The sequence below is a fragment of the Chiloscyllium plagiosum genome, unplaced genomic scaffold (assembly GCF_037043375.1).
Source record: "Chiloscyllium plagiosum isolate Xiang-an unplaced genomic scaffold, Cpla_swu_hap1 HiC_scaffold_21, whole genome shotgun sequence".
NCBI classification, from domain to species: domain Eukaryota; kingdom Metazoa; phylum Chordata; class Chondrichthyes; order Orectolobiformes; family Hemiscylliidae; genus Chiloscyllium; species Chiloscyllium plagiosum.
Window position 1 is genome coordinate 60394327 of NW_028270159.1, and position 12518 is coordinate 60406844.

Below are 12518 nucleotides of genomic sequence, written 5' to 3' on the forward strand. Positions count from 1 at the left end.
GAATAATATTTTGACAAAGTTCTTTCAAGTTGTCATCACAGAGATTTTGTTTTTCCTTTTAAACGTGTTTGTGTGTGTGTTCTTCAAAATTCTTCAAAGGGAAATATTAATGTACATATTTGCAATATCCATTCGTCATTCTCCTTTTCGTCATAGTTTCAGTAACTTTACTTTGGTCATAAACATGTTGTTTTAGCAGATTAAAGAAATCTGCCTGACTTGTTCTTAACACTGATCCTGACAGACTCTGACAACTATAACATTGGCCATATCACCAACCTAGTTATAATTAATTTATTTAGTTGCTAGTGGAGGAGTGGGACTAGAAAATAGAACAGTGATCCAAAAACACAGGAAATTATCGACTCAGTGGGCCAAACGTCAGTGTATGGGAGATTGTTGGAGGGGATTCTGAGGGATAGGATTTACATCCATTTAGAAAGACAAGGACTGATTAACGAGTGCCAATATGGATTTGTCTGGTGGAAATCATGTCTCATTAATGTGATTGATATTTTGAAAAGGTGACAAAGAGGACTGATTAAGGCACTGTTAATACATTGTTTACACAAACGTCATCAAGGCATTTCTAAGGTTAGATAGATTTCTAAGGTTAGGTCACATGGAACCCAGAGAAAGCCAAACAATTGGATACAAAATTGGCTTGAAGGTAACAGATTGTTTTCCAGGCTGGATGCCTGTGGCCAGTGGTTTGCTGAAAGAATCAATGTTGAGCTCACTACTTTTCATTATGTATATAAATGACTTGGATGTGAATATCAAAGGCATGGTTAGCAAGTTTACAGAAAACATCAACAAAGTGGTGCAGTGGACAGTGAAGAAGATTATTTCAGAGAACAACTGCACCCTTGACGAACAAAGGGCCAAAGAATGACTGATGGAGTTTAAGTTCGATATTTGTGAGGTTTTGCATTTTATTAAGTTAAAGCAGGGTTGTGCCCTGTGGAATTTTGCCGAACAAAGAGACCTACGGGTGTAGGTTCATAGTTTCTTGAAAGTGGAGTTGCAGGTAGACAGAATGTGAGGAACACGGTTTTGGTACGCTTGGCTTACTCAGTCAGAACATTGAGTATAAGAACTGGGGTAGGATGTTGGGCTTGTACAGGACATTGGTGAGGCCACTTTAAGAATACTGCATACATTTCAGTTCGCTCTGCTAAAGGATGGATGTTGTTAAGCTTGAGAGGGTGCAGAAAAGATTTACAAGGATTTTCTGGAACCACAGTGTTTGAGCTACAGGGAGAGGATGAACATGTTGAGTCTTTTTTCCCCGGACTGTCAGTCCGAATAGTGACATGACAGAGGTTTAAAAAGTCCTGAGGGGCATGGATAGTCTGAATGGCCAAGATCTTATTCCCAGTGTAGGGGAGTCCAGAAGTGGACAGCATAGGTTGAAGGTGACAGGGATCCTTAGGGGAAACATTTTCATGCAGAGGCTGGTGGGTGTACTGTCAGAGGAAGTGGCGAAAGCGGGTACAATTGCATGTTTAAAAAGTATCTGGATTGGTAAATATCTGGGAATGGTACGGAGAGATGTGGGCCAAAAGCTGGAAAGTGGGACTAGATCAGATTAGGATGCCTAACAGGAATGCCTGACAACTTGGACAAAAGGATATGTTTCCATGCGTATTCTATCTTATTCTATCAGAGGGATGAGGAAAAATGCTAAAAGGTCTTTTGAATGGGAATTCTCTTCCCCAGAAGTTTGTGGTGCCTCTCTGAATACAAGTATTCAAAGCTAAATTAGTTAAAGATCTCACAAAGACTGAGTCACGGATATTGAGATGCAGACAGGAAAGTGGGGCTGAGGCCACAACCTGATCAGCCACAATTTTCATGCCTGGTGGAAAAAGGCTCAAAGTCTCTAATGACCCACTACTACTCCTCAGTCCCATGTTTCTGTGCTCCATTCAGCTCCTCTAACAAACAAGACAGGAGCAGTTAGAGGCCACTTACTGCTATAACCTGGTGCACAGAAACAGAGACCATTCTGTCTCTCAAGACTGTCTCACATGGTTTGGGAGATTTGGAAAATGTAATTGGGAGACCCAGGCTGGGTATGAAAGAGTTTGCTCAAACACTTTTACAGAGATTCCTTTCTCTGTAACTTGTGCTTCATTTGTTGATCATGTTGTAGACCCAGATTCACTGAATACAACCCCCATACCTCACCCAGAGATGGCTCACAAAATCCTCTGCACTCCCTGAATGCAACATTCCATAAAAGACCTTCCGGGAAAATAACACCCACTAACTTTCCAATAACATAATGTGAGAACATCAGAAACAGGGGCAGATAATTCACCTCCCAAGCCTGCCGTATCCTTCAATAAGATTATGACTGACCTACTCCAAGTCTCACATCTTCTTTAATGTACAAGTCTTCTTCAGCACTTCCATAGAACGCAGAACAAAGAACAGTACAGCACAGTATAGGACCTTCAGCCCTCAATGTTATGCCGTTTATCCTACTCTAAGATCAGACTAACCTACATGCTTCCGTTCACATTCTTCTATATGCCTATCCAAGATTCTCTTATGTTTCCCTCATGTATTTGACTTTGCGTCTATCGCTGGCAGTGCATTTGACAAATCCACCACTCTCTGTCTCTGCCTACCTCAGATATCTCCCCTAAACCTTCCTCCAATTTCCTTAAAATTATACCCCCAAGTGATAGACATTTCTGTCCTGGGAAAACATCTCTGGCTATTCACTCTCTCTATGCCTTTCATCATCTTGTACACCTCTATCAACTCACTGCTCATCGATGTTTCCTCCAATGAGAAAAACCCTCACTCTCTCAAGCATTCTTCATAAGACCTGCCCTCCCGTCCAGGCAGCATCCTGGTGAATTTTCTGTTTACCCTCTCTAAGGCTTCCTTATCCTTCCTATAATGAGGAGACCAGAGCTGAACACAATATTCCAAGTATGGTCTAAACAGGGCTCTATAAAGCTGCAGCATAACCTTGTGGCTCTTAAACTCAATCCCCCTGTTAATGAAAGCCAACGCACCATACGACTTCTTAATAACCCGATCAACTTAGGTAGCAGCTTCGAAGGATCTTTGGACACGGACCCCAAGGTCCCTTTGTTCCTCCACTCTGCCAAGAATCCTCCCTTTAACCTGTATTCTGCTTCTACTTTCGAACTTGCAAAGGGAATCACTTCACTCTTTTCCAGTTTGAATTCCATCTTCCCCTTCTCATCCCAGCTCTGCATCCTGTCAATATCCCGTTCTAACCTACAATAGCCCTCCACATTCTATACCACTCCAACAACCTTTGTGTCATTGGCAAACTTGCTAACCCACTCTTCAACACCCATATCAAAGTCATTTATAAAAATAACAAAGAGCAGACGTCCCAGAACTGATCCCTGTGGAATGCCACTTGTCCCTTTCAGTGATCCATCTCCCCTAACTCTGTGCATAAGAGAATTCCTGACATTCACTACCCTCTGTTTGAAGAAAACGTTCTCTGCTTCTACACCATGACCTATTGATATGAACAAAAAAGGTAACACAGGTGCTCAGGTAAGAGAGACTGGCCCTGTACTCAAGGCAGTATTAGACTGAGGATGACATCAAGGAACCTGAACAAAATTGCACTTAATGAGAATTAATTATGACATCTACACTTTTTGGAGTCATTCCCGGCACAAGGGAAGATGATTATCATAGGTGGGCATCAATCATCTCAGCCATGGGATACATCTGCAGGAGATCCTCAGCGTCGTTTCCTCAGCCCAGGCATCTCCAGTTTGTCATCATAGAATCCCAACAATGTGGAAGAATGCCTTCAGCCCATTGAATCCAAACTGAGCAGATTACATTCCATACAGTGTGGAAACATGCCCTTCGGCTCAAACAGTCCACACCGATCCTCCGAAGAGTAACCCACTCAGATACAATTCCCTCTGACTAATGCACCTAACATAATGGACAATTTAGCATGGCCAATTCACCTGGCCTGAACATCTTCAGACTGTGGGAGGAAACCGGAGCAAAATCATCCAGACAAGTGGGGAGTGTGCAAACTCCACACAGTTAGTTGCCCAATGCTGGAATCGAACCTGGGACCCTGGTACTGTGAGGCAGCAGTGTCAGCCACTGAGCCACCATGCCAGCAGAAGAGGGGGTATTCACTGAAGTTTACAAAATTTGCAGAACAAGTTGTCCCTCTTCAGCTCTTGAAACAGTGTGTGACCATGTGCAGCAAGACTTGAACAAAATTCAAGATCGTGTTGTTAAAGTCTGGGTGATATTTATGTAACAGGACTGTACATTTACACAGTAAAATGAAGAGTTCATTCAGCACCTCAATCTGGTTTCACAAGAATGTGGGGAAGCTATTCATCCCATAAAAACCACGGGGAAGAAGAAGGATAGACCATTCAGCCCCTCCTGCCTGTTGCACAGGAAGGTGGGAGTCTGCTCTCTCCCACATGTCACGTACATGGGATCAGAAAGAACCATTTCACACCCGGAGTCACTTACAAAGGAACAGGAAGAGGTTATTCAGCTTGTCAAGCAACTAACACAGGAACAGGAAAGTGTCAGAGATGCTCCAACATCACAAACAAATGGAGCAGGGGCTGCACAGACAGACTGCTCCAAATTGACTTAATTACATGACTTAATCCACATGACTTAATTACTCATGGTACATATGTGTTACTTTAACATGGTTTTCTGGCAGTCAGAATGAAGCGAACATTTTTTAGCCATTCTCCAAGTTATCTTCCATCTCCAAAAAGGCAGACCCATGGCCTCCGTGGAGGTCAGAAACCAATGGGGAATAACTAAGGTGAAGGGTGGAAGGTATAGGGGAGATGTCAGGGGTGGGTTCTTTACCCAGAGAGTGGTGGGGGCATGGAATGCACTGCCTGTGGGAGTGGTAGAGTCAGAATCTTTGGTGACCTTTAAGCGGCAATTGGATAGGTACATAGATAGGTGTTTAAGCTAGGACAAATGTTCGGCACAACATTGTGGGCCGAAGGGCCTGTTCTGTGCTGTATTGTTCTATGTTCTATGTTCTAACTAACTGTTTCAGAATGAATGTATTGTGGCGGCTGACAGGATTGTGTGCAACGTGACAGTCAATGCAGTGTCACACATTAACTGTGCATTAAAGTGTTCAGAGTTCGTTCAGAGCCTGTACCTCTCTGTCAATCGACATGGGGGCTCTGCAGATGCATGTAAACTGTCAGGAATCAAACATCCAATGAAAAATATGAATTTTTCACCCTATTCAACTGTTTGGGACATAATGAGTTTCTGCCCATACCCATCAAACTTCAACTTCTTATTCTCTCACAGGGCTACAGATTAAACACATAGTTACTGCACTCTCTCCTCACGGTAACATCATGTCAGTGTTTAGTCTGGTCAAACTACTTTGCACTCTCTCAATGACAAAGAGATCATTGATTATAAAGCAAACCAAACCTTTACACAATGCACTAAATACTCTCTTAACAAAACACGATCATTGGGAAAGATATTCTAACTTTTGTACTTCAATCATTTTGCATGATTTACTTGTATCATTTACTTCCTGCCCCTGTATGAATTCTGTCAGTGACTTATGACCAAGGACATCCAGGTCTTTTTCAATAAAAGCACTTGCCAACCTCCCTACCATTTAATAAATATAAATGTACATGATGATATTTGTTGTTCACATCTGAATCATTTTTATACCTTGTGAACAGCTATTGCCCAAACACTGATCCTGCTGCCACCCATCAATCCTTCAGTCCAGAGAAAAACAGTATTCTTCTCGTATCTCCATTACCCAATTTTTAATCCATGTGGTATATATTCCACCCCTACCTACCCATGGACTCTAACATTCCCCATTCACCTGTATTCAAACATGTCAAACGTCTTTTAAAAATACAAATACTTCACTCCCATTGGTTCTCAACTGTCGATGTCACAACAGGCAATCTCCACAAACAGATTTATCAAAGATCATTTCCCTTTCCTGAATTTAGGCCGAATGTACCAAATCATATAATTATTCTCCAAGTATCTAGTTGTCACATTCCTTATAAAAGGTTCCAATATTTTTTTCTCATAGCTGACATCAAGCTATTTAGTTTTCTGTTTTCCCTCTCCATCCTGTTTTAAATATTTAAGTTTACAATAGTTGTTTTCCAGTCTGCAGCATCCTTTGCAGAATCTAACTAGCTTTGAAGAATAATCAATAATTCTTTCACTAGCTCTGTTCTCATCTCAATCAATCTGAGATATAGCTCATCAGATGCAACAACTTATGAAACTTCAATTCAATTAGATTTTCAATAACATACTCTTCATTAATTCTCATTTCCTGCAGTTTCCAATTTTTACCAGTCACTCTGTTCCCTAATATTTCTGGAAATTAGTTTCTGTACCTTCCCCTGTGGAGATGGAACCAATGCATTCCTCTCAGCAGGCAGATGGTTCCAGTCAGCTCGTGAATACATTGGAGGTCTGCACTTCAGAGATGGTGGATATATTACCCACTGTTGCCTGCAAAGTTCCAGCATCAATCCAGTTTAATTCATCGTGAGTGTCAGCACAGTCCTGTCCTTGGTGTGAGACTACAGGTGATACTGAAGGAGGGGATACAGCTCAGTGACCACCTCAATTTTGAGATAAGCTAGTTTTACACTTTACACCTGAATGGGTGCAGCTTAGACAAATGTTCCTGGAAATCCCAGAGAGGAAAATACAGTGCCTCGCTCCTCCCTGTTTACACAGCTTTCCTTCTTTGTAGTCTCAGCTCCATTTGTTTACCATGGACCCAGACACACTGTAAATTCAGTATTTAGAGTGGGGTCCCCAGACCCTCGGGGCTCCCTGAATGAACCCAGTAGCTGACATCACAATCCTGAGAACACCATCCACAGAGCCTCCACTGACTTTCCAGATGACAGCAGCAAGTCAATTCCCCACACCCATAGTACATCCATTCAGTGTTGAAAATGCCTCAGTCTCCTCAGTTTCGCTTCCTAGCTGAGAAAGCTCTTACATCTCCACACAGTCGCACAGAAGCAGTTGACAATGGAATATTACGTTTCTCTATGGGCTGCACAGTGGCACTGCTGCCTCACAGCGCCAGAGACCCGGGTTCAATTCCTGCCTCAGGCGACTAACTGTGTGGAGTTTGCACGTTCTCCCCATGTCTGCGTGGGTTTCCTCCGGGTGCTCCGGTTTCCTCCCACAGTCCAAAGATGTGCAGGTCAGGTGAATTGGCCATGCTAAATTGCCCGTAGTGTTAGGTAAGGGGTAAACGTAAGGGTATGGGTGGGTTGCGCTTCGGCGGGGGGGGGTGGGGGGGGGTGGACTTGTTGGGCCGAAGGGCCTGTTTCCACACTGTAAGTAATCTAATCTAATCTATATCTCAGCGACTATAAGTATTGCTGATGGAGTTGATCACAATACTCAGAGACGAGAGATAGAGGGAACATAACTCACGGAAAGCAGGGACATCGTGTAATAAATATGATATTCAGGAGTATGTGAAAAGGGAAAATGGTAGAATAACTTCCCATTCTGTTTTCCTTCCAGTCCATTATCAGCAATCCTTTTGCTTGCTTTTCCTTTCTCTGTCTCTCTCTCTCCCTCTCTCTCTCTTTCTCTCTCACTTTCTCTCTCTCTTGCTGGAATACAGACCTCCCGCTCACCCTCCCAACCATCCCTGATATAATATTATTTCTCAGTTGCATTCAGTTTTGATAGGTTCATTGAACTCGAAACGTTATTTGTGGGTTTTTTTTTCGACAGACTGCCATACCTTCTGAGATTCTCCAACATTCTTTCAGACGGTGGAGAATTTTATTTCAGATTGCCAGCATCCGCATTTCCTTGGTAATTTCATCTTTAATGTTGTTGTTTCGTGGGATGCCAGCATCACTGGCAAGGGCAGTATTTGTTGTCCATGCTAACTGCCCTTGACCACGCGGCCATTTGTCAAGGCAATACGGAGGCAATCACATCGTTGTGGATCTGAGGTGACACTTAGGTCAGACAGGGCAAAAATACTAGGTTTCTTTACCAAAGGTTATCAATAAAATAAGAAAAGAAATCCTGATGGTTTATGGTTGCCATGAGTGAAATTATGTTTCATTCCAATTTTTCATATTGGAATTTAAATTTAGTCATCGGCTGTTTCAGACAATGTTTTTAGAGTCATAACCTGTGCCTCTGAATTACACAGTTAGTGACATTATTACTCTATTTAAGAGTCCCTGTTGTGAAGTAACTGCAGAGACAAGAACAAGTTTGTGGTCAAACTATTTGTAACTGGAAGAGAGGTCAGAAGAGCACTGGAGCCATAAAGTCTGTCGTTAACGAAGGGGTAGGTGATGGCGAAGTCAGCAACAGAACTCAGGCAGAGCTGGAGACTGGGGATATTATGAAGGTGGGCGTTGGCAGGTTTGATGACGGAGAGAATATGGAGACATAAAACAGTTCACGGTAAAAAGGAGACTCAAGGGTCCGAACAGTCTTATTCCCTCTCAGATGTTTATGAGTAAGTAGTTTGGAAATGCATGAGAAGGAAATGGCGTTTGTGACTGAAAGTTAAATATAATCAACCAGAATAGCAAGAACATTCAGCATCATTTATAGAATTGATAGAGATAGGCTTACCAGGAACACCGATAATAGCGAGGGTGGGATAGTACCCAGCTTGAATAATCACCAGTACGGCTCATATCCGCAACGGTAACTGTGGCCAATCCTGAGAAAGCCAGTAAAGACCCCAGGATAAACTCCTGTCCATTGTTGGAACATTCCAATCTAATATTCTCAAATTCAAATCCATTGTTGGACCATTCTAATGTTCCTAGATTCTGATTTCTCTCTCTTTCTAAATAGCTGTTGATCCCAATCTTGTTGAGGTTGACTCTGCACCAAATATTATGGCATAACAAGTTGAAAGAACTCCCTATTTATGGAAGAGGGAAATCCTCCAGTGACCCAGTTAGGTCCAGGAAGACTGATATTAATCACAGTCACTGAACAAACAGCTCCAGTTAACCCATTTTACGGCAACTCTGATATATCACAATAATACTTGGTGTGTGTGGGATTTAAATATCGCTGATTATTGGGCTAATGGCACATCTCCAGTTGTAAACATAGAGATGAGGGAGAGACATAGTTCTTTCTCTTCACAAGCTCTATGATTCTGCTGTGGTTTGGAAATATAGGAATTGCTGGGCTCCACGAGCGGTCTGTGTCTGATCACCAGGCCTGCTGCATCTTTTTGTTTTATTTATTAATGTTTAACTTTGACTTTTGTCTGTCCAGCATTAAACGGCTTAGGTGGGTTTAGGGATTTTTGAGAGACACCTACAGAGCCATAGACGATGCAGATACAGTCCATTCCTTGTGTTCTTGCAGCCGCGGCCTGGTCCTGTGGAGTGATGGTCAAACTCTTGCAGAACCAGGATTCTTAGTTTTACCCTCACACTCTGCTCCTGAGTTAAATGTAACTTGGGAAGCTATTCCTGGAAAACCCAGAGTGGATACAGCAGATCCCTTTCCCCACACACACACTCACTCCGTTGTTTCAGATCTTCCACTCTGTGCAGCCTCTGCTCCATTTGGTGTTCATCTTACAGACACAGATGCAGTAACTACAGTCCCTATGCTCCATCCCGAGTTGGGTCACCAAATCCTCAGGTCTCCCTGAATGTCTGAGGCAGCTCACAGCACAATCTCCAGCAAACCATCCAAAGCACTCCACTAACCTTTCAATAACAGAAGTCAGTCAGAAGCCCCTCAGCTACAAGTTAGATGCCTGCTCTTTTACAATAATACTCAAGAGGTTTCCTCGTGTTACTGACCACACAATAATCTGAGAGGAACAAGCACAGGTGTTCAGTGGACACGCACAGCCCAAGGTTCAAAGACATGTCTAAAGCTGCTGGAACCCCTGTCCAACATAGAGCACCATATGAGACACACCGGGAAGTGAACAGCAGCCCAGCACACACACACACACACACGTCTATGGATCGCCACATGAGACACACCGGGAAGTGAACAGCAGCCCAGCACACACACAACCCTGTCCATGGATCGCCACATGAGACACACCGGGAAGTGTGCGACAGTCAAACACAAACACCCCTGTCCATGCAGTACCACATGGGACACACCAGGAAGTGAGCAACTGTCAAACACACACCCCCTGTCCATGGAGTACCACGTGAGACACACCGGGAAGTAAGCAACTGTCAAACAGACGCACCCGTGTCCATGGAGTACCACATGGGACACACCAGGGAGTGAACAGAAGCCTGACACACACCATTTCATTGTTTCTGAGCTTCACAATGCCAGCTCTCGATACACTAGGGAGCCAAATGGGACCCACAGACGGGATGTACATGAGAGCACAAGGCATACATTTTGCACATTGTTTCTGAGCTTCATAATGATTTCCCCGAGATTCCAGGGATATGAGCACCAATGGCCAGGTTAAGGTACAGAAGGACGGATATTCATGTCATAATTGGATGATTACTTGATCGACAAGTTCAGTAAACATGGTTCTTATCAGACAAATGGGATTAACTGGATGAGTAGTACTTTCGTAGGTCCAATAACAAAAATAAGAATATAAAGTAAATGTGCTGACAAATCAGCTGAAATCCACATCACAGAATCAGGCACCATAATCCAGATGATATATCTGTGCAGCATGTAGCAGTGTTCAGACCAGGCTAGTGTACTGCTCAATACAACCCAGCAATCTGTGCAGACCACATCAGTCCATGAACTGGGAGCTATGCAGTGAACAGCAGTAAATTGCTGTGTAAACCAGGAGCAGATAACCTCCCAGCATGTAGAGCAGTGTACACCACCCCAGGGCATTGATCTGTAACCCAGGAGCTTTTATCCTCCCAGCATGTAGATCAGTGTACGCAAGCCCAGTGCATTGAACTGTCAACCAGGAGCAATTACCATCCCAGCATGTAGAGCTGTGTACTCTGGCCCAGTGCATTGTTCTGTAACACTGTGTTAGATCACTGCCCAGTGTGGGGAAACTTGCAGCCATGCTGGAAGTGACAGGATGTGCAGCTATTATCCATTTTCAGCTCCATATCTCCATTTTGTGAATAGATGTAGGATATCTCAAGAGGAAGGAGGAAGATGACTTAAGGTTAAGTAGGCAAGAATCAGACAGGGCTCTAGAAGGTTAAAAGCTAGTCAGGAAGGAAGTGAAGAATAATCTCAGGAGAGCAAGAAGCGGGCATGAAAAAGACTTGGTGAGTAGGATTAAGGTAAAACTTAAGACGTTCTTGTGTGAGGAACAAGTTGATGGTCTGAGTGAGGGTAGGGCTCGGGCTTTTGCCCGAAACGTCGATTTTGCCTGTCCTCGGATGCTGCCTGAATTGCTGTGCTCTTCCAGCACCACTGATCCAGAAGGATAGTGGAGGGAACTTACACCAGGAGTCAGAGAAGATAGGGGAAGATAGAACATAACAGCGCAGTACAGGCCTTTTGGCCTTTGATGTTGCGTCGACCTGTCATAACAATGTGAAGCCCATCTAACCTACACTATTCCATGTACGTCCATATGCTTGTCCAATGATGACTTAAATGTACTTAAAGCTGGCGAATCTACTACTGTTGCAGGCAAAGCATTCCATAACCTTACTACTCTCTGAGTAAAGAAACTACCTCTGACATCTGTCCTATATCCACCACCCCTCAATTTAAAGCTATGCCCCCTCGTGCTCGCCGTCACTATACTTGGAAAAAGGCTCTCCCTGTCCACCCTATCTAACCCTCTGATTATCTTATATGCCTCTATTAAGTCACCTCTCAACCTTCTTCTCTCCAACGAAAACAGCCTCAAGTCCCACAGCCTTTCCTCGTAAGACCTTCCCCCCATACCAGGCAACATCCTAGTAAATCTTCTCTGCACCCTTTCCAAAGCTTCCACAACCTTCTTGGAGTGCGGTGACCAGAACTGTACACAATACTCAAAATGCGACCACACCAGAGTTTTGTACAGCTGCAGCATAACCTCATGGTTCCGGAACTCGATCCCTCTTTTAATAAAAGCTAGAAAACTGTTTGCCTTCTGAACAACCCTGTCAACCTGGGTGGAAACTTTCAAGGATATGTGCACCTGGACACTGAGATCTCTCTGCTCACCCATACGACCAAGAATCTTACCATTAGCCCAGTACTTTGCATTCTGGTTACTCCAACCAAAGTGAATCACCTCACTCTAGTCCGCATGAAACTCCATTTGCCACCTCTCAGCCCAGCTCTGCAGATTATCTATGTCTCTCTGTAACCTACAGCATCATTCATCACTATCCACAACTCCACCGACCTTAGTATCATCTGAAAATTTACTAATAAACCTTCCATGCCCTCATCCAGGTCGTTTATAAAAATGACGAACAGCAGTGGACCCAACACTGACCCTTGCGGTACACCACTGGTAACTGGACTCCAGGATGAACATTTCCCATCAG